The following is a 24,448-nucleotide window of genomic DNA, read 5'->3' on the forward strand; positions in this document are numbered from 1 at the left end:
TATAAGTGCATATTATGGACATCGTCTTTCAGTAAATAATGTGAATATTGCAGATCTACATTGCATTAGATCCATGTGTATTTGTTATTATTATATATTGATTTTTATTGTCGCAACCGGACATTAAAATAATTAAAATATATGAATATCAAAACCATACTTTTATGTTTTCAACATTAGCGTTCATATCCCCACTCGGAATTAGTTCAAATGACGGCTCTCGTTTAGGGAAAGCACTATTCTGTGACATACTTCTGGGATTGATCTTAACCCACAACCTGAAATGGAAGACCAACATTAGATCCAGTCTCACAATCTTTGGAGAAATATCGGGATCATTCTACTATTCCAGAAAGTATCTCCCTTCTGGCGCAATCATATACCTATACAAGAGTCAATTATGACCTAATATGGAGTACTGTTGCCACATCTGGGTTGGAGCCCCTAAGTGTAACCTCGAGGACCTCTACTTGCTCTTTCTCACAGAAGAGACGTTGTGAATGTGCCTGCTCTATTGTGATTTATGATAGATGCTCGACTGAGCTCTAATCTGTTTCCTTTGTAAAACGTTCATAACAAGTATACAACAACCGTCCGCAATTTCCCTCACTCTCTACCTATCAATAAAGCTAAGCGGAAATTCCATGAAGAGAATTGCTTTCCAAAAAATGTATGTTTGTGGAACACAGTACCGCGGGGATAATTCCTAGCTAAGTATAACTTTGTCATTTTCAAATTTTATGTAAGTTTCTGCTGAGCCGTTTTCTTAAAAAACCAAGCCCTATTCAACTTCCACAATTACTGATCATGTTACCATCTACCTAACAATTATTAACCCTTCTCCTTCCCAGTAAAAACAAAGGAAAAAGGTACATATGCAAATAACCGTAAGCTCAGCAAATTATCATTTTCCATAAAGTAGATCTATTAATGAATAATATCGATTTAAATTTATAACCCTCCTTGCCAAACTTCACAAAAAAATGCTCGACTAGCTACAACCACTATCAACAATTTTCCACAATCTCTATCCGTGCCTAAATCTAAAAACAGATTCTATGACCAAAGCTTCTCTCTTTGAACTGCCCCCATGTGGAACACTGTTCTACTGGACTGCTTCCCGTTTGATTACAATATGGTAGCCTTTAAGTCCAATATAAACAAATTTCTGTTGAACCGTCCCATTAAATTATCCAAATTCTACCCAATCTACACCATTAACGATTGCTATACTACACCCGTACATTCATGAACCTTTATACTTAAGTGGCTTTCCGGACTTGATAAGAGGTAACTCTCTTGTAAATAAAAAAATATTAGGATTAAATACAGTTTTATACATTAAGAATCATGAAAACATGTTTTACGTGTTTAAGGGCTTTGTGACGATTCTCTCTTAGGCATGTATAATATATTTCGGATAGTTTGGTATTATTAATTAAACCAAGTGTGATTTCGATACAATTCTTCGAGGGTGATGATGGTCCCAAAAAACACTGCAATAAATAATTTTGTTATTTTTATTCTTAAGTTTTTGCGAACTTTAAATATTTCCGTTTCCTTTTATCAAGATTTATCTTCACTAAATCCATTTCAAAGAAAAATGTTTCTACTATTTTCCAAGAGTCGTACATCTGTCTTTGAGTCGTTTGCTGGGGTTTCGCTATTCAATGAAACACGTGTAAGACGTACTTCATAAAATATAAATAAAATTTTAAGTACATATTTTGGTTTGCAATTATGACTAACAATATATATGAAATTTATTTATACAAACATTGATGGCTACATATGTGCATACATGTTTCTGTAATCACCCGCGTTGTGGGATTACGTCTAGCCATCAATGATTTTATAAATAAATTTCATATACCTGCTGTTTACTCATTGAGCACTCTTTGGTAGACACATGTTGTTTCATTGGATGTACTTCTAGGAAACTAAACTCTACTGGCTATATATATATATATATATATATATATATATATATATATATTTATATATATATATATATTTATATATATTTATATATATATATATATATTTTTATATAGTCTGTAGGTATTAAAAATTATTATAGTATTAAGTATACCAGCCTCTTTAAGCACTCAGTCCTTATTGTTCAGCACTTTAAATTTGAAACGAAAATCGGTCACTTTAGCTCGAATATGCAAACCATGATTTTATACTCATTTGATTACTCTGGGCAGATCTCTCGATATTTATAAAAGGAAAAAAATGTTTAAATTTCAACGATGATTCTCGCGGTTAAGGTTGGCCCTGTTGTTTGTTCTTTGCTAAGGGAGTAAGAGATTGTTTTGTTACCGGGTTCGAATCTCCAGACCGGCAGTAATCGTGACAACCTACACTAATGATTCCCGAAAAGATGAAACACTAGTGCTTGTAGGTATTTAAAAATAATTATAGTAATAGATGTATAGATGTATGTTTGTACACATAATCATGGACAGGATGGAACGATAAAAGTGTCGTCCTAAAGAAAACAACACTACAGCTTTTAACGTTTCTGAATTGTTGAGATGACGATTGGTTACAACGGACTACTGTTCTCATCTTATTGTCCTAAGTAATCTGCAAGGATCTGTGTGTATTTGTGCTTCCCCACTGAGCAAATTAGGCACAAGGCCGTTTTTTAATGTGGAGAGGGGGGGAGGGAAAAGGGGGACCAGCTCCCGAGAGTTGGGAAATGGGCGCTGGATAGTAACTGTTGGTATGAAGGGTTGCCCCTACATTGATCAAGGTCAGATATGTGGGGTTACCCCCACATATGGTCTTTGATTGCAGTATCTGTCGGAACAGATACTACACTTTGATCTTGTCGCCCGTGCCGCACAAGGCGGCGGGCCTACCTGTGGCGCAGTGGTTAGAGTACTTGGAAAAATCAATTATAAAAAAATAAATAAAAAAAATGGTATTTTCCTGAATGTTGGTCGACCGAAAAATACAATTACAAATTATTTAGGACCTCTATCCAGTCATGGCTGACGGAACAAGAGCATTCTAACCGTATCAAGTAAATAAAGTGTTCTGCTCGAAATTTCGTCCAAATTTTCGAGTTCGACAGAAACATTCTTGAGTCCGACAAGATACACCTGAAGAAGGTCGGAGGTTACATCGACCGACACGTTGTGAAAATCACGCTCAAGATAAGAACAGTAGTCCGATGAATCCAAAGAATACGAACAACAACTTAAAAAAGAAACACCTTTTATTGAAATAATCAATTCAGGTAACTTGATTATGTAGGTGAGTTGGCATCTAATCAATGTAACCGCCTACAGCCTCGATACACGTCCGGGACTGGGAGCATGTCTTTCCACAAGCACTAGAGAGAGCTCGGTGAATACTTGGCGGATGGCGGCCATCAGGTTGGCTTTCCTGTTTTGGAGGTCATGTTAGTGATGTCCAAACGAAGTAGTCCAATGGGTTAATGAAGGCAGTGAGAGAAAGTACTCCTTCTGAAGCCAAGCCTGAATCTCTTTGGATCTGTTAGCAAGCGCCGAGTCGTGTGGGCACACCCAGGCTTTGCCAGCGGTCGCCTGATTTCACCAGGGAATCACCACACTATGAATCATATCAAGGTACGCTTTGCTGTTGACTTTCAAGCCGACTTCAAAAGATGTGAAGTGGCATGATGTGGCCCTCACTTGAAACCAGATAAAAACCATAACCGTGGCCGGAATTTTCATTTAGCAGTGCCCTCAAGCGTTGAACCGTCCGGCTTTGCATTTTGAGCGGGCTGGCAATGGTCCTGCTGTCATGGCAGTCCTGGATATGACCTTAAACTATATCCGATGGTGAGGTCCCATCTTTGGGCAGTGTGGAGCCACTCATTACTTGCCATTGCTCCCAAGTTCACTCTGACCCGGAGTGGTAGTACCTGTTAGGGTCACAAGTGTTAAGTAGAAACTGACTTGAAAAAAACAAAACAAAAAAAAACATATTCTATTAAAATACAATTTCCCAAATAACTGGATTCGGCATTAAATAACCTGAAAAGGGTTGATATGCCGTAAAACAAAAAACAACCAATCATAACTTGTATCGGTAAATAGCATAAGCAGAGCATACAATTTTGCATTTCCTGATCTCGCTCGTTGAATATTGTGTCACTTTCAGATATGATGGAAGCCTCCTGTCGTACTTGGGATTTTTACACAACTGGCCAACTAATGAAATGGTCTGCAACAACAAAAGAAAACCTGTTTTCATCATACAAAAATGGAACAATGATATCGTTTTTTAGGGCGACAATTTTATCGTTCCACCCTGTACACTAGAAAAGTATCCACCTAACGGAAACGCTTGTTATACATAAATTACTGTGCTTATTCATTTTTGCTCGCAATCATTGCCTGTTAAAAAAAAAGAGAGAGAAAAAAAATGATAACCCGACTATAAAAATGAAATTTAATTATCTCGAATAGCATTCAACAAGGGGAAGGGTGAAACTGTTTTGTGCAGGTGCTCGCATAGATCAAATAAGAGGATCGTTAAAATTTGGTAGATATGATGCCAGTCTTTCTTGAAGTCTCTTGAAAAACTGCACTGAACGCCCCTTCAACTTTAGCAACTATGAAAAGCATTTCTCATTTAGGTGCACTCAGTGACACAAATGAGATCAAATAACATCCTGTGGGGTGCGCGTTTAGTATCTGGAGAGTATATACGCTCTAATGCAGTAAAAAAGCTGGCAAGCATGACTGTTTACCTGTAATATATATATATATATATATATATATATATAAATAATATACTAGCAGGTACATTCGACGTTGCCTAGGATTGAAAGAGGATCAACGAACGTTCCACATTTCTAGTACATTTATTGTCATAAAACCTTAAGAAATCACCTATTTTTCAATCAGATCGATTAATTATCTGCTCTGGCCAGGGACCCACCATAGTGAATTAACATTAAGCTTCACGTTTCTCTCCGTAACGACTAAGTCCACAATCTATTGTAGTCATTATTGCACTGTGGAGAACCTACTGTTGGTTTATAACTTTATTTTTGTATAATGGCTTCAGTTAAATTTTGAAATGCAAAATTTAAGTATCATGGTTCGATTTTATTCTGAACTGAAACATTCATTTCGAACGCGCTCCTGTCTTATCAAAGAATATTCTATTGCTTTTATACGCTCTGCCTTTCTACTCGTGCAGTGATAAAACTTTTCAAGTGCACTTGTGATTTTAGGCTGTATGAGGGTGTTAACTTTAGTCAAAATCGAACTTTTCCTTCTGTAATCGGATTTTTCGCTTTTCGATATTGTCAGCTGTATTTCGCTATAAACTCATCAAGCAAGACCGCTTAGACATATAAGTTACCTTTGGGTGATTTTAAAAGAACCAGTGTAACCGTTTCGGAGTCTACAGAAAACTAACTCACACTGCATTACATATTGTGCGTATATACTCGTACACATTTATAGGGTATCTACTTGAGTTTTAAGTGTTTAAGTGTTAAGAGCGTTGTTTGGACAATAATGGTCATCAATTTGAACATGATTCTGCAATGACATTTGCATTTTGTATTTGATACTATTCAATTTCACTCTATGTTCGTGTATAAAAGTGTTATCTTCATTCGAAGTGTGAATATATGCGTTGATTTTTTAGATACCCTGCATATAGTAGTGTAAATATACCTTTGGAAATTAAGCTACACAGAAACCTGTTTCGTTCTTCAAAGGAATTCGTCAGCCAACAGTAACATCACAATTGTTATTTATATTCATAATTTATTAATTAAAGCTATGGAATTTTTTTTTTTTTTGCTTATAAAAATGAACATCTCCTACAACTCCAATCTATTAATGAATTTTAATTGATTCATGTTATTTCACATAGATTTCACATGCAAGCTATTTTAAGGGTGATGTTTACACAAACACTGATTACAAAGTAAAGTTAATTCTGTCCACAGTTTGTAGCAAGTTTACTTCTACGCACCTTCCCTATATATATATATATATATATATATATATATATATATATATATATATATAATGAACATTTGTAATTAAATCCAGTGAATTAAAAAAAATGCATTATCTCATCATATTTAGGTTTTTCATGAAAGCTTTTAAGTTTTTCAATCTATGTGCTAAATAGAAAAATTGATGACTGCCTACAACCATTATTTTGCTAAAAAACATTTCCTCTGATAAGGTGAGCTTTTATTGAAAATCTACGGATTAAGGACAAATCTAACCATTTCCGAAAAAAATATTCGTCGTAACTTTTGAATTAATAACATTTTCTTCCAAATTTTCATTTATACTATTCCTCTACCTCTATATTGAGCTACTTTATCTGACCGGTATTGTTGCATAAATATTGATACTAATATTTATATGGACTTTAATTTTACAGCATTACATAAGCTTTAATCTGATAATATTTCAAAATCTCGGTTCATTCATATATATATATATATATATATATATATATATATATATATATATACACACACACACACACACACATATATATATATATAGTAATTTATAAAATATATATGGCGATTAAGCTACACTGAATATTCGGCGTTTCATCCCCTATAGGATTCGTCAGGCTTATGCGCATAAGCCTGCCGAATCCTATAGTGGATGAAACGCCGAATATTCAGTGTAGCTTAATCGCCATATATATTTTATAAATTACTAACTAGCTCTACCAACGTATTGAGCACTTTTGAAGTAAATGCTTAAAGTTTACGCATAAATCTATACTTTCGTATATTAATTTTATGTGAGTAAATGAAGTAGCTATATATATATACACACATATAAATATATAGCTTATTTCAATTATTTCGATAAATAGCAGATTGTGTATTGGGTTTTATACACAATTATGCTTACCCTTATATTCTTTTTGAACTAGTTTGTTGCATTCGCGTATTATGTCGTTTACCGTTTCATCTCTTTTAGCATAGATTATACATTTATTGCTTTCTTGTGTTTTACGTATTTTAGTTTTATCGTGGTTAGTTCTAATTGAGTTGTTCTGTGCAGCTGTCAGCACCGATTCTGTTTCCCTGTTGTTGTGAATTTTTCTTAGACATGTTCAGGTGTTTTCGTGATTTTTTTTTTTTCACTTTTCTTGTCTTGTTGTGGATTGTTTTTGACGCCCTCTCTCGCTGCAGTGACCTATATTTATGTATTTCGAATTATGTAAACAATTATAAATAAATACTCGCCCCGCCTCTCCCTCTCTCTCTCTCTCGCTCGTATTTCTCTTTCTCTTTCGTTCTTGTGTAGTCGACTATTTTTGTTTTTATTCATAGGTCCCTCACTCATTTGTGTTTAGTCGCTCTTATTTTAATGCTTAACCCTTCCCTTGCTACTTATTATTGTTTTCCCGCCTCTTTTGTTTAAATTGTTAAACAATTTCTTTCATTTTTCTTTCACTTTCTCTAACTCATTTTTTTGTTGTTTACCTTTGTCGCTATTCATTGCCAATATCTGTCTTCCGTTTTTATGATATTCATCTCTACGTCATTTGAAATTTACATACCGTCCCCACTTTCTTTTATTCTACACTCTTTCTCCCCCCTCTATCCTTTTCTCTCACCCTCTCTCTCTCTCTCTGTCTGTCTCTCTCTCTCAAAAAACATAACCCTGAGTAGATCAGTCTTTTCTTTTATTTACACATTTCTTTTCAGTTTCTCACCTTATATAGCGTTCGAATAGATCGTTTTCTTTTTCAATTCCTCTCACTCTTACCAAGTTCCCTCTCTCTTCTCGTCTATCTCTTTCTGTATATATATCCCTTGTCTCGCTCTCTTTTTCCTCCCTTTTTTTCTCTACTATCTCTTTACCATATTATCTCCCCCCTCTGTCTGTCTGTCTGTCTGTCTCTCTCTCTCTCTCTCTCTCTCTCTCTCTCTCTCTCTCTATATATATATATATATATATATATATATATATATATATATATATAATCAACTCTCTCTTTATATTGCTCCTTCTCTTCCTTCCCTCCTTTTTATTTTTTTTATGCACGTTTCACAACGTCCAGCAGCTGAGAAATGGCATCCAATTAATCTGTCCTAATTAATCTTCTTGTCATTCCCCTGCTGTCCAGCTAGAAGTCTGTCGCTTTCTCTCTCGTATTTTCTTCCATTCTCTCTCTCTCTCTTTTTTCCTCTCTGTCTGTCTGTCTCTCTCTCTCTCTCCCTCTCTGCATTAAGAAGATTACAGCTCTTCGATAATCCCATGAAGAAATTACAGAAGCTGGTTTTATTTTGATGCCGACGCATCGTGTAAGCATAGCTCGTTATACGATTTCTTTTATATTAGCACAGTCACCAAACTGTTCACTGCAAACCATTGCACCATTTGTGGACTGCCCGCTAATTAAAAGATTAACTTTTAAATTGACAAGAAGAAAATCCACTTTGTTAAGGAACTTTATGTTCTCTTTTGTTTGATTATTTGATTTTAATTTTCTTCGTTTTGCGACTTTTCTTTTTCCTGCTTATTTGATTATGCGTATCTTTTTCCATCAATTTTTTATGTTTATAACCAGCAACTATACACACTTGTTCGTTAAATACTATTTGAAACCAGCGTTTTATTTAAAAAAAAACTTATACATAAATTCATCCTTTCATTTCGAACTGTAAGCATCAACATCTATCTCTCATTTCGTCTTCATTCTGTCTCTTTCCCAGCCTCTCTTTTAGACTCTGTCCTGTCCCCCTCAATTCCCCCCTCTCCCTCTCTCTCTCTCTCTCCCTCTCTCTCTCTGGTACATAATCTTATATACTAAACACTCTATTTTCACCTATCACTTCAACTTAACAATCTTTATAAAAAAATCAACTTAAAAGTATTCAGTCATTTATTTTTCTTAAATCTAAGTCCATGTTGTTAAAAATATAATTCCATTCGATTTAATTGACTTTTCTATTTAATCCTCATCGATAATATACTTTTCAACGATAAATAAGCGAAGTAGTATGGATTTTACCGTTTTCAATCGGTAGATCGATCAAAAATCTCCTCCCCGTTTTATCTTATTTTTCCACATACGCGCGTGCACAATAATAACACATGAAGTGGAATTTTAGACAAAATTAAATAAAAACAAACCTGGAAAAATAGTATCAAAAAAGTGCTCAATACATACAAGTATAAAGATGATACGCAGATTCTATATAAATTTAAATTGATTGATATTTAATATTCGGATTTAACTAAACAACGATATATATATATATATATATATATATATATATATATATATATATATATATATATATATATATATATATAGGGGGTAATAAAGCATTTTCGCCTGAAGATTTCCTATGAGGATGAAATGCAGAAACCTCTGTGTAGCTTAATTTATATACACACATATTCATATTTTCCTGCTTTCTAACTGACTACAATATGGTTGTTTTCAGGTCCAACGTGAACAACTTCTTGATGAACCATCCCCTTAAATAATCCAATTTACCAAATGTCCACTACTAACGATTACTGACATGTTCCCCTTGACCACTTAACACTCATTAACCCTTATTCCTCGAGTGGCCTCTGGGCCTTGATGAGTGGTGACTCCTTTGTAAAAAAGCAAAAACAAAAAAATAAAACTAAGGAAATGAAGCATTTTGACCGAAGATTTCCTATGGGGATAAAATGCAGCTATCTTTGTGTAGCTTAATTGCTATACATACCTATTCATATCTTTATATATATATATATATATATATATATATATATATATATATATATATATATATATTACGTGTGTGTTTATATGCTTTTTTTATCTGTCAGATGCATGTCTATTTACAAATTTGCGGCACCACAGGACATAAATATTTGATAATTAACTTAATTTACATTTTGTATTGAATCATTGAACTTTGTAAGGTAATCGAACTTGTAGACTCTGCACTGAATGGGAGCGGAAGCGCGATGCCTATAACGTATCCTGAACATAACTTCGCATTTCAACGACCCGCACATCTCACGGTTTCTTACTCTTCTACGTATGCACACTAATCTTTTCGCAAAGGAACCTGCTCTGTTTCGGATGCATTGTATTTTTTAATAAACAGGGGACTTTATTCAGAGAAAGCGACCAGTAGGCAGGTCGCAAACTACGTTAGAAAACATGTCTTACAAACAAATCTGAGCATACGTGGGTATTAAACTAACCTCGAGAAACCGTGGCACATGAATTATGATCAAAATCGACTTTCATGGTTCGATGATTAATAATTACAGACAGATTGGACAGAAAGAGTATGTTAGAAAAGAATCGGATCTCGGATGTGAAAAGTTTGGTCGAGACAACTATTCTCAATTTGATATTTCAGTTCACAATGGAAGTCTCGTCTAAATTAGAAGCGCTCGTAGTTCTTTTATGCGTCTAGCCATTCTCATACAAGGTCGACTTTTTTAATAGTTTTTTTAATAAAAATTGTTCCAGCCTAGATTAGATCACTGACCAAGGTTAGAACAGATACTACGCTTTGAATTATTTGATATGATTTTAATAAATTAGGCATAAGATTTAGAAAGTGTGAAGAGCCCGGGTGCCATGGGTTACGCTCTTGTTATCATACTCTTGACTGGAAGCAATTTCCTTGGTTCGTCCATTCTTCTAACATCTTATTACTTCAACAGCATGAGAATACCACATTTACTCTATGGATTATCCTATTAAACGATCCCTAACTATTGATTTTGCACACAAATATACAATTCCATTAGAATATAATGGAGGGTAAGCGTACAAATTGTAGAAAAAAGCACTCTCCACATTCTTTCTAAATAGCAGTACGATCACTGTTTTTCGGTTCATTTAGAAGCGAGAACAAGCGATCTGAACTTTAAATGGAGGTGGGACTTAAATGAGTTGAATAATAAGTAAATGAACCTCCAAAATTTTAAACAGACTCGAGAACCATGCTCACAGATCCTTAGGTTCATTGTTGACTCTTTTTTCATACACAAACTCACAACTATCTTTTGTATGGAATGTAATATTACATCTAAATTTATCCTTAAGCTGATGCTTGAACACTATCAGCCAAAAAGTTCGACGTACATATATTGTATCCCCTATAAAAGTAATCTTGTAATAGGATTCATGATATCGTTGGAAACTATGAAATCTGATTTACATCTAAGTTGAAAATGTTTCCCAATAATTGGTTAGCAAGAATCAAATACCGACCGGCTACATGCAATGCTATAATAGTCTAACTCCGAGAACCCAATTTGATTTTTCTCTATAATTAGATAATGGGACAGAATGATAACGTGTTTACCTCGTTCACAACGGTGTGAGTTATTAAATTAAGATAGACCCGATAAATATCGAACTCCGCATGATGATTTTATATACTGAGAGCGTATCAATCCGGCCATCATCCATCGCAATTGACCAAGAAAGAAGCGTAGATACTGAAAAATTCGCATGCCGTCTCTTAAATTCAATATTCCTGAAACCAAAATATGCCCAATAAAAGTATTCCTGTATTTTAATACTGTAGAGAGACTGGATCATTTTTTTCTTCCCAAAATCGCTCATGTAACAGTCCGCACATCCAGGCGTTCACGAATTCATCTCCTGTAAATGCATACACAATACGGAAACAGTAAGATACTAAGGTGATAATAACTGATATACACATACGTGTCGAGCTTGCTCCTTTTTTCGACCACGCCACTAGAAAGTGGTTTCGGTACACATGGGTAACAACATAGATTTTATATATATATATATATATATATATATATATATATATATATATATATAATGCTCACTATCTTAGTTGAGCATTTGGGAAGTGATATACAAATTACCATTAGCGTATGAATCGTTGCCGTTGCTCTTTGTGTAAATCAAATTGAGCTTAGGTATTTGGACAATGTCAAAACATAGTTAATTCACTGTCCTCATAGCAGCAGACGATTAGCGCAACGGTTAGAAGCTCCGACTGTCATTTGGGCAGTCGGGTTTCGATCCTGGCTTGAGGTAGTTGCTGTCAATCGCAGTGGTGAAACAGCGAAACAGTACTGTATGTGGATGACTATATATATATATATATATATATATATAGTAAGTTATAAAATGTATATGGCGATTAAGCTATGTGGAATATTCAGTGTAGCTTAATCGCCATATACATTTTATAACTTACTAACTAGCTCTACCTACGTATTGAGCACCTTTGAAGTAAATACTTAAAGTTTACGCATAAATCTATCCTTTCGTATATTAATTTTATGTGAGTAAATTAAATAGTTATATATATAGTAACGTTAGTAAAGAATTTTCTTTATCCAAAATGACCCGCATTTCATAAACAGCTGACAGAAAAAAAAAAGAACTGGCACGAGAGTGTTTTTGTTGCTAAGCGAATTAAGAGGACAGATGGAATGATCTTCATATCCTTACCACAGAGGCTGGTTTCGGTTTGAGTTCCGCTCTGTTCCGCTCTTGTCCTGGTCTGCTGTCACAACTCCTTCCAAGTTGGTGACATTGTCATCACAGGCAAGAAAATGGATGGATGGAGAGAGAGGAAAGGGTTGGCGAGCGCTGATCTGGTGGAAGTAAAAATAAAGAAATACAGAGGGGTGGGCGAGGGGGTGAATGATAGTGAAAGAGTGGGTTTGCGGTGTGGTGATGCGTTTTGGTAGACACTGACGCCGGTTGTGAAGGCAGGAGTGGACGCAGACCACCACGGTGGGTTGTGGAGCCGAGTGATAAAAACGGGCGAGAAGAGGTCACCCTGGCATCGACATTTGTCTTTTCGCTTGCTGTGTATTATGTGTGAATTTTTAGCAAATAATTAAGTCTCCCGAGTTAGATTTGATTATACAGCCAACTGTATTCAGCTAGGAGAAAATGGGGGGAAGGAATCCGGGGGTCAGGGTAGTGAAAAAAAGAAATAAATGTGGATGAAATAAAGAGAAAAAATAATAATGACAAGAAAAGGGGTAAGAGAGGAGAAGGGTAGGTTGGAAGCTGACGGAAATATTTGGTGAGAAAAATTAAGGAAGTTAGTGACAATGGGAATGTGGAAGTGGATGCAGGACTGGTTGGGGGTTGCGAAGGAGTTCGTAAGGCATGAAAGGCGGATGGAGGAAGATGGTATGAATAACGTAGAGGGGGGAAGACAGGGAGAGAATTAATAAATGAATGAAGGAGGAACAGAAGCAATGGCGACTTTAAGGAATGAGGAAAAGTAGGGATGAATGAGCGAAATAAAAAAAAAATGAATATGAAAGAAAGAGAAGGCTAGATTAATGAAACCAAAATAAAAATAATGAAAAAAGGGAAGCAGAACGTTAGAATGAAAGAATGGGTAGGAGAGCTAATGAAACAAAGAAATAAATGAACGAAGATTGATGGAAAGGAATTAATGAAAAAATAGGAATGAAACAAATGGACGATTAAAAGAGAAAAGGGGAAGTAACTCGAGAAGTTTGAAACAAGGTAAAAGGCAGAGGAAGTATAAAAGAGGCGACAGGAGTACGTAAGAATGAAACTGGGCGGATTAATGAAGGAATAATGAATGGAGTGAAAGAAAAAAATTAGAATGAATAATTGAGAAAAAGAAAATAACAAAGGAAGGAAAGAGTGTTAATGAATGAAAATTACGGACGAGGAAATTAATGTATCAATGAGGATTAGGATCGAATAACGAAGGAGGAGCATAAATTAATGAGGGACCAAAAAGAATGAAATTAATGAAAGAAAAATAATATATGAAAAAGTCGAGCAGGTAGTAATGAAAGAAAATGAATAAAATAAAAAAAAAAACGAAAAGAAATTAGTGAATAAACCAGAGAAAGTGTTAATGGAAGAAACGGGGATAAAAAAAATGAGACAAAAATGAATTCGTGAGGATTGGTAGGAAAGAAGAGAGAGGGGAGAGAAGGAGTAAATGAAGAGGAAGTTGAAAAATAAAAAAATGGGGGCGGTGAGAGGAAGTAGCAGAAAATGGATGAGGTTGGAAAATGAACGAGCAGGAGAAGATATGAAGAAAACGATGTTGGTAGGATGATCGGTAAAGAAAAAAAAGTTTCTGAATAAATGAGAGCGAAAATGATTTAAAGGGGGGGGGGCAAGAGGATAATAAAGAAAAGGCGTTTAATAGAAAGGGGAGGAAAGTCCAGAATGGAAAGGGTGGATGGGGGAGTCGGGAAGTGGAATAAAATTGTAAAATTAGAGGTGGGCGGTAGAGTGGGTGAATGAGTTGCTGACAACGGGAACTCGCTGAATTGTATGGTGAGGGTGACGTGAATATCATTTGGGGGTAGATATTTAAGAAGACAAATGAAAAAAAAGGGGGAGATTATTATGAAGTTCAGATCGGATGCGGAGAGGGTAGACGAAAGGGGTGATTAATCAAATAGATAAACAGATTGCAGTAAAGAAAATAATAAAGAAAAAAGAGGGATATATTTATTGAGTTTATAAAATATGCCTAATAATATAGGCCAAATTATTATAAATAACAAGCTCAATAGTATATTTACGACTTCAGAGCATATATACTACGAATGAAACCTAGATGTCCGCGTAAATCTATATTAATACCGTGGTACCTTTCTCAATTATTCATACTAAATTTCTTTCTTTCATTCCAGTATATATGTATAAGTTTTAACTCTTTTTCAAAGTGTTTTTTAACATGTTTTATTAACTATTTGCTCATATATATATATATATATATATATATATATATATATATATATAAATATTAAGAGGCCGCCCGGCATTGCTTAGTCGTAAAATACTCTTAAATATGATATCTTCATTAATGCAGATGTCGTATTTATTATTATATTAGACCCAAAATAGCGCAATGATTTAAAGTTTAAAAAAAATGAATGACTAATGCGCCACCACCGAGAATCGAAACCAGAACGTTTAGCTTACGATTTACTTTTTCCTTTGACGTTTATATCTGAGCTATGAACAGCATGTTTGCTGCAAAGCTAAAAATTAACACATAAACCAATAGCTATTACGTTACGCATGCATATTTGTAATGCTGTCGTTTGACCTTCACTTGTAAAATTCCATTTTTTTTTTTTTAAATTTACATACTTTTGCGCCGATTTTCCCCGGTTTATACCCAAATATAAAGTTTCGCATGGGTCCGAATTCCCTATATATTAAGTTTCATGTTTGTAGACCAAAAACTGACAGGAGTTTTGTAGGCAAACCTTTTAAAACAAAAATATATACGCATACATAAATATATAGAGAGAAATAGGTTTGTGTTTACTATAATTTTTTTAAGCAACTAGTAAGTAAGTATAAATCATATAAAATATCTGCGGGAATATAATCACACGTAATAGTAAACTAAAGATGATCATCTCATAAGAAAACCGAAAAACTAAGCGAATTAATTAAAATGAATGTTTAAAAGAATATTCAAATTAGCTAGATCTTTTACAGATAAATACAATTCCATGACCCATATATAACAAAGTTGTGTTTTCTTTTTAAATAAATAGAAACAAGGATTTTAATATGAATATCAGTATACATAAACAATTATAGGAGTGTATATATATATATATATTATTATTTGCTTTTTGTAGGTATTAATTCAATGAAACTCAAGTGCTTAAAAAGGGAGAGCTCAATAAGAGGTCGAGGGATAGATTTTATGTATATAAACATTATTGGCAACATATGTGCAGACATGTTCCAGCTGCGATTTCATTAAAAAATTATCTTCTTCAGACCATTTCTCTCTCCCCTCTCTCTCTCTCTCTCTCTCTCTCTCTCTATATATATATATATATATATATATATATATATATATATATATATATATATATAAATATATAATCTCGATGTTATTCTATTGATTTTATAAACATACTGCATATACCGGGACTGACGTGGTGTCAAGTTTATTGGGGATACCTGTAGGCTCGAAGTGCTGGTTTGAAGTTCTGTGGGGTTTCATTTGTCCAGATATTAATAAAATAGTAGGGTAACCTAGACACTAAAAACTTATGCCTGCAACGTATTTAGAAGGAAACATTCCGAAATAGAACAGATCTTCTGCATATTTTAACTAGTCCTGGATTTTGTCTCCCATCTGGAACCAAGCGATTACCTGTCGTGAGTGATGCAGTTTAAGATTGCGAACACTTTGCTGCACTGTAAATAAATACAATAATTTTTTTTCTTCTACAATAGTTAAACAACCTAACCCTCGGAGTAGTCTACCTACTACTTAATCTGGGGGATAGGGATTCAGTAGTTAAAGTGAAGCAGTGACGCCTCAAGAGAATTTGGACCCCAAACGCGAAATCCATAGACTGCGCTAATAGTTAACTGAACCGCATTATCGGAACAAAGATGTGACTATAAAAAAGCAGAAGAAAGAATAAATATATACTGATGACAGCTTAATGTTTATTGAGGTATACAATAACCGAATGGGATACGACTGTTTGGGAATGAAAGCGTTGCAATAATGTTTCGTGAAAGAATATATGCAGAAGGAAAATCTATTGTAATAAACAAACCGAAGAAGTACCGAGAATCAGAAGAAACAGTCAATCCTGGATGAAGAGATATTTTTGGTAAAACACTTCAAACGTTGAGGTGCGGGGGGCACGAGTTACTTTGTATGAATGATTCACTTGACGATAATGAAATGGATTGATTGTTAATTTAATAATACTGAATATTCTGAGAGGATTGAAAATCTCTATAAATGACTCGCTCAAAACAATAACCGACACAGAAAGCAGTAATTATTTCCCCTTTGCCATAAAAAAGGGATTTTGAAATATGAAGATTTAAGGACAAAAATAGTAAGGGAGGGTCAGTTGAGGACAGTTTAAACTATTGCATGACAAATCAGCGTATGACAAAATATGTAAATAGTGCCAAGTTCCGTGAAAAACAAAGGAACCAGTTTCGATAACATCCGAGGATTAATGGAATAACGCACCGAAGGATTATATGAATAAATAAATAAATAGATACACAAACAAACAAACAAAAAAACTGGAGTTGTTTCAAATTTAGATTGGCAACAAAAAAAAGTAAAGAGAATAGTCTTTAGGTTATTAGGATATGTTACAATGGCACAGAGAGAAAAGCAAAATTGATTGCTAAAGAAGAGAAACGATTACAAAAGAATGGAAACCCATACGAGAGAGAGAGAGAGAGAGAGAGAGAGAGAGAGAGAGAGAGAGAGAGAGAGAGATGAAAAATAGGCTAACAAAGAAAGACAAAACCAAATGACAGTACAAGAAAGAAAGGAAGAAAAATATGAATCCGATTTAAAAAAATAAATAAAAATAAAACATTCGAGAAAGAAGAAAAGTATACGAAAAAGAGGAAGAACAATCTTTTTAATAGAACGAAACGAAGAGATGTAACCGATAAATAACTCTGCCAAAACTGGAGAGAATGGGGCCGCTTGAAAAGACAGTGCGTGGACAGCTGGCCGCGTCTCTCTCTCTCTCTCTCTCTCTCTCTCTCTCTCTGATTTTATGTGTTCGCGCGGGTGTATTTGTTTTCGCGCTCTTCCCGCTAGTTTCTTCGATTCAGCGTGAAACACGGAGATGTGAATACAAGATTACAGCGAGTATTAAGCAAGTGCCAACCCTGAATCTAATTGAACACCAGAATAATCGGGCACGCGCACACGCCTCTTTCGCGGTGATGGCGTCGACTCACGCGTTTGAAACTGGTCTGTATACGCGTGGACTTCAATTCTAAAACTGCGAACGTGACAATCCTTTTGCTTGTTTGCGTGTTGACTGAAACGATGTATGCGAGCGAATAGTTTGTACTGTATGCATGTAATAGTGGTTTAATAGTCGTCGGCGCAGGTTAGAGAGACTACACCGGAGCTAAGGAGTCATTTTGACACAGTACCCTCGAATCGATCTTTTCTGCATTCAGCTGTAGTTGAAACAATCGAGCAGACTAGACTCTCAAGCCGTGGTAGAGCAACTTCATCTAGGAGAAGGAAAGCTGTATAGAAGTTATAGAAGAGCCACATTGATCCAGATAATAGTCAGCACTTATATGGTAGATAACGTGGGTCGTGTTTTTTACAAGCATTTTTTGTTTGTTTAATTGTACTTCAGTTAGTACAAAAAAATCTATCCCACCCTCTTCATGGGTTTAACGTTTGATCTTAATATGAGGTACATAGATATTCGAATATTCAATTAACGGCCTCTTTTATCCTTCAGATACCGAATTAGTAAAAGAAGTTTGGAAGATAATTTTCCTCTTTTCACTTGACCATTTAAATATATTATATCTTTAATAGTATGGTCATTTGGCCTTACTGGATTCCAGGACAAAAAAAAAAAAAAAAATCGCCTAATCTGATGGAGTATCCAGCTTCGTGCTGTTTCCTGAGGTAAGATCACTTGGAGAAAATTACCCCATTCTTCGTAAAAGAACATCTTATTTTGGTTGCGAATACGGTGAGATTAAAAAAAAATAGTCGTGGTTTAATTGTGCGGATGGTCCTGACAAATCCCCGCACAGAGAGATCTTAGACATTCAGGGATAGAGTCTATTAAGCATCCACTCTCTCTCTCTCTCTCTCTCTCTCTCTCTCTCTCTCTCTCTCTATGTGTGTATATATATATATATATATATATATATATATATATATATATATATATATATATGCGCGTATGTGTTCATTGCTATTGAAACCGCTACTATTGGATTTATACATGGTTCGTAATGTAATTTCTAAAACCAGTAACCCCACTTAAAAATTCTTAACATAATACAATTCATCCTGTGAACGTATTTAAATTAGTAACGTCTCTCCAGGAAATACACTGATTCGTAGTTTTGGCGTCTTGATAAATGGGCGCGTTTTCGGCTGAGTTTTTGACATTTTATTTCATTTCGCCTGGCCACCCGAAAAAGGATTCGACGAATCGATTGAAAGTATTTGTGATGCGTATGAAACATGCATTCAATTTTTTCCAATTTGACACTAAAAACATCATTAGGAAATTTGAAAAAAATAAGTATAAACAACCACTTGAATTATGTTATGTTTAACAATGTTTGTTTAAATTAAAGACTGCTGCCAGAATACACACATACTAATAAATACATATGAACACACACACACACACATGTATGTGTATATTCTCTCGCGGGTTTCATTTTACTTCAGTCGTTTTAAGTTCTCAGAAATCAACCCTAGGGCTAACACTTGATTTTTAAATGGGATACATATATATACGAATGTTCCATTAAAGTTCTTTATCTCTCAAACATTGAGTTAGTAAAGAAATTGAGAACATAATTCTCCTCTTCCCAGTCAACCATTTAAATATGATATGGTATATCTTTCTTGTGGTCTTCTTGTTTTACTGGATTCCAGGAGAAGAATTCATCAAGTCTGACTGAGTATCCAGTTTTGTACTGTTACTTGAAGTAACATCACTTGGAGAGGGCGCACCATTTTTCGTAGAAGCCAGTCTAAGTTGGCAATTCTGAGAAGATCGGCGGACCTGTACGAAAGTGACCGCCCCCTAAAAAATGTGTGTTTTACACTATTTAAAAAAAAAACTTTTTTTCGGCGATTATCATAGATTACAGATTTAAGTATCATATTAGCATAAAAAAATTTTGAAAAAAAAAAAAAAATTAAGACGGGGGCTTCACTTTCTCTTTATAACGTTCTACTTCACTGCGACCTGACTTACTGTCCATTTCGTTACGGACGTGTCACGTGATTAGAGCTTTATAACGAGATAGTGAACCCCCTTCTTATAAGATTTTTGTTATGTTATGAATTTTTTTCTGCTAATAGTCTGTAAGTTACGATAATCGTTGGAAAAAAACTTAAAATAAAAAAAACAAAAAAAAAACACGCATTTTTAGAAAGTGGGCAGTCTCGTACAGGTCAGCCAGGAGATGTTATTTTTGTTGCGAATACTATGTCAATTTGAATATTCAGTCGGTTTTACTTTCAGGAAAATGTTGCTCCACATGACGTTGTCCTGTCATGCCTCTCTACAGAGAGACTTAAATGATAGTGTCTTGTAAACGTTCTTTTTTCTCTTCATGTAGGCATTCAAGTGTCTCTCCTCTAGATATTCAGGATTCTCTCCACTAGCTGTTCAACTTTCTCATGTATATATACGTATGTGCGCGCATGCGCGTTATAGTAATCAGAATATAAGAGATGATATAATTATTTCCACAGTCAAATAACGTCGCAGCTCACACGAGCCATGAAAGCCAAAACACTGCAAAAATTTGACTTGTGAAACATCAGTTCAGTAGTTTGACGGACACACCACTTGTTTGAGACGAAATTAGAACATTCCATCGTCGGAATTAGCCGCAGTTTGCTTGATTTGTGTTAGATAATAGATTTCCTTGTGGGCGGTAGCTCATGTGGCAGTATACTCGTCTGGCACGCAAGAGATTCGGGTTTCGAATCCCGAGTTCGGAGGTGTTCAATTAATAAGCCCAAATTAGGGCGAAACGAGATTTGGACTTCCGGTGTATTGGCTTTCATGGCTCGTATGAGCTGCGACTTTCTTTGACTGTGGAAATAATATATATATATATTATATATATATATATATATATATATATATATATATAATGTATGCATGAATATATTAGTGTTGGGATGATTACTCGGAATCGGAAAATTTTGTGCCTATTTTCCGATGCCAAAAACAATTCTTTTTATTATTTTTTTATTTGATGTTTTATTTAATTTGCTGATAGAATAATGAATATTTATTGATTTTTAATTTACCAATAAAATTAAAGTCTATATATCATCGCTAACAAGTGTATTTTCATACATGAGAAAATTTCATAACTAATCTATAGTTCAATATTTAGAGTAAATATATATATATAAAAATGAACGTATCGTGTGTGTGTGTGTGTGTGTGTGTGTGTGTGTGTACATTCCCTACGCAATAACTACAGACTCGAAATTTGATATGCAGGATACTGAGATTTGGGAAAATCGATGTGATCGGTTTGTGGCCCGAAATTTAGCGATTAAGGGACCAAACTTCAACGATTTGACCTTGAGAACTCTACCAAACTCCTCCGACAATTTTGGGTCTACGCACTTGAAATTTTAGATATAGGCTCGTTGGACATGAATCTAACTTAATACTTGATTTGAGCCCAAAACAATAAATTTTAAGGGGTCATAATAGGGGTCAAAGTTAAAAAAGAAATTGACCTCTGCGGTCTCTTCCAAATTACTTAGACAATTTCTGGTCTAAACATTTGAAATTTTACATAAAGGGTATTCAGAGATAGGGCAAGCTTTTTCATCAGTTTGGGTCGAAAATTTTTAGTTACCAATAAATAAATGTATGTATGTATGTATGTATGTCTGCCTTAAACTTTTAATAGAGGCGACGGCTTTTACCAAGATCAGTATCGTTTTCAATTCAACAAATATCGAAAAATTGGCTAAAAACATTAATATCTTCCCCTTCAACCAGGCACTTTCCTACAGGGGGGGTCACTTTTTTCTAGTATATCTATAACAGTGAACGTGTCTGTGTACATTTCCCTACGCAATAACTCTGTCAATCTTTAGTCTACAGACTGGAAATTTGATATACAGGATACTGAGATTTTGGAAAATCGATGTGATCCGTTTTTGACCAGAAATTTTGCGATTAAGGCGTCAAACTTCAACGGTTTGACCTTTGAGAAATCTACCAAACTCCTCCGATAATTTTCGGTCTAAACACTTAAAATTTTAGATATAGGTTCGTTGGACATTAATCTAACTTAATAACTTGATTTGAGTCCAAAAAAATAAATTTTAAGGGGGCATAATAGGGGTCAAAGTTAAAAAAAATTGCCCTCTTTTTTTTTTTTTTTTTTTTGCTCAACATACACCTCCAAATACCCGGGCACGCCATGCTAGTATATATATATATATATATATATATATATATATATATATATATATATATAAATATATATATATATATATAATTTTGAAAAATCTTATTGAAAATCAATTAAAATTCTTAAAACAAAACATTAAAAACCTGTAAAGGAAATATAGAGAATTTTCACTCCTCTAAATATGAAATATTAAGTCGTATTGCTTGAAGAGGTCTCTAGTTACTTGTAACTGGATAACCGAAAAATGCTCATGAATGTGTAGCGACATATTAATACGTATGCAAAACAAATAGAAGGTATATCTTGCCTTACTTCGATATGATCACTCTTGAATTACCTTGTTAAAACTATATTGGCTGCTTAACCTTTGACGAAATTTTAGCCTGCAATAAAATATTTATACATATATAAATAAGTATTATATATATATATATATATATATATATATATATATATATATATATATATATATATATATAAAATATCAATTACATATAAAATATTATTAAACGAACATGATACAAACCGTTTTTCTTTATTTTTATTTTATATTTTTTAAGAAGTAATGTGATAAAGAGACGTAATATATAAAAATATGGAGTGGTAATTGGATATATGCTATTCAGAAATGATTTTCATGAATTTATATAATGGTCCAATCATATCGGCATAAAATGTGATGGTTGTATATACACGTGAGGATGATGGTGTATTAAGGGTTAAAAGGCGCAAGCAGTTAGCACACCGGGAAAACTGCCTTAAAATAGTAGACACTTTCAGGGTGTGGGAGGGACATTATATCCATTTTGACGACTTGGGTCTAAACTGTAATCACCATGAATGTCAGTGAACAGAGAAAGAAAGAGAGATATAAAGACGCCATTAAGGAAGTGAGAGGTCGTTTCACCCGCCCTCGCTGGCCGAGACAAAGGGATTAATGCTTGATAGAAGTCGGTTATTTCTAAATCCGTTACATTTGTAGACGTTCTCATTTTATGAATGCTTACTTCACGGATTATGATATATATTAGCTTTATAGTAAAGAAAGGAGGAATAGGTTATTAATTAATTAAAGTATAAAATCTACTCTTAAAAAACGCAATTGAAATTCTTTAGTAACAAGAATATATATTCTGTTTTTTTTTTTTTTCATTAAATGTAAGTTTATCAACGTTGGTTTTTATATGACTTTTCTGTTCGTTATGAATAAATATCTCTGTAATAAAATATCTCTATCTATCTCTACTATTATATAAAAGTCACTTTGTGTATGCGTGTATGAGTTCCTTCCACGAAGATTCCGAAACAGCTGAGCCTATATTTTGCGAATTTCACACAAAGATAATTTATATGTCTGGTAGTGTTCTTAGATATGCTTTGTACAGAAATTCATCCGAAAAACTCCGATCCTAAAATAGTCTTTGTTATGGATAAAGAAAAGGGAATTTTTTTACAGGGAATTTTTCACATTACACCGCTCAAGGGAGATAATAAAATCCCAGCAAATCATTTTTTCTTTAAAAAATCTCCCAGATATATTGCCATCTTGATATATAGCTCAGTGGTAGAACATTCGACTACAAATCGAATGAACCCCTGTTAAAACCAGGGTGTACCTCAACATTTTATTTTAATTTTTTCTTATTAATGATTTCAATTTACGATAAAAGAAGATACCATTTAAAATCGCCGCAAATCATTTCTTCGTTTGCATATTTTAAAACTAAATATTAATCAGAAGTGACTTTTTCAGGGTATTCGTCAAGCCCAAATATCAGCTGACGTGATATAATAAACGGAATTTTATGAATGACATTTTTATTAGTAGTAGTAGTATTCATTTATTTATGTTTTTGATTTTTTTAAAAATTATTTTGCGAATAAGTCCACCGGACACATTATTCCTCGTAATATAATATTCAATAGAGGATTGATTAATTCATACGCAATCTGCATAAATCAAAATATGTTAAAGTGCGTTGTACGACTGGTCAACGCCGAGCTAGTACTTACTAAAGTATATCTTACTTCTTGGGTTTAGTTTGTAAAAAATGTTTTAATTTTTCTTTTTCACTGATCTCTAGCATAGCTATCTACGTATTTTTTTCGTCTCCGCTTGATTCAACAAACTTGGAACAATGTTTCAGCAAGCATTTACAGAAAGAGGGAATGTCTTTTTTAATTGTCCTCATCTATAATAAAAACCTGTCTGTTTAAATGTATTTATGTATGTATGTCTGCCTAAAACTCTAGACAGACGCGACAAACTTTCATGAGATCGGTATCGTGTTAAAGCTCGACCCTTCGGACAACAAATATAAAAAAAAACTGGCCACAAATATTAATTCCTTCACCCTCAACAAGGCACTTTTCTACAGGGAGGGGTCGCTTTTTTCGCCGGTATTTTCGAAAGCCGTCCCCTCTTTTCGATTGACTAGCCTTAATTTAAATCTTCGCCACTTTCGATTTGATGATGGACGCAACAGCAAAGACGTCACTTTTTTCACAT

At 34.2% G+C, this 24,448-nt stretch overlaps 1 protein-coding gene across 1 annotated transcript in view; it reads left to right on the forward strand.

Moving 5' to 3' along the window:
- LOC145254561 (uncharacterized) overlaps positions 1 to 24,448 on the forward strand; it is a 354,522-nt gene that overhangs the window by 324,369 nt on the left and 5,705 nt on the right. The gene's annotated exons all lie outside the window — the stretch shown is intronic.

This window comes from Euprymna scolopes, chromosome 3 (genome assembly GCF_053919585.1).
Source record: "Euprymna scolopes isolate OS-2025 chromosome 3, ASM5391958v1, whole genome shotgun sequence".
Taxonomy (NCBI): Eukaryota; Metazoa; Mollusca; class Cephalopoda; order Sepiida; family Sepiolidae; genus Euprymna; species Euprymna scolopes.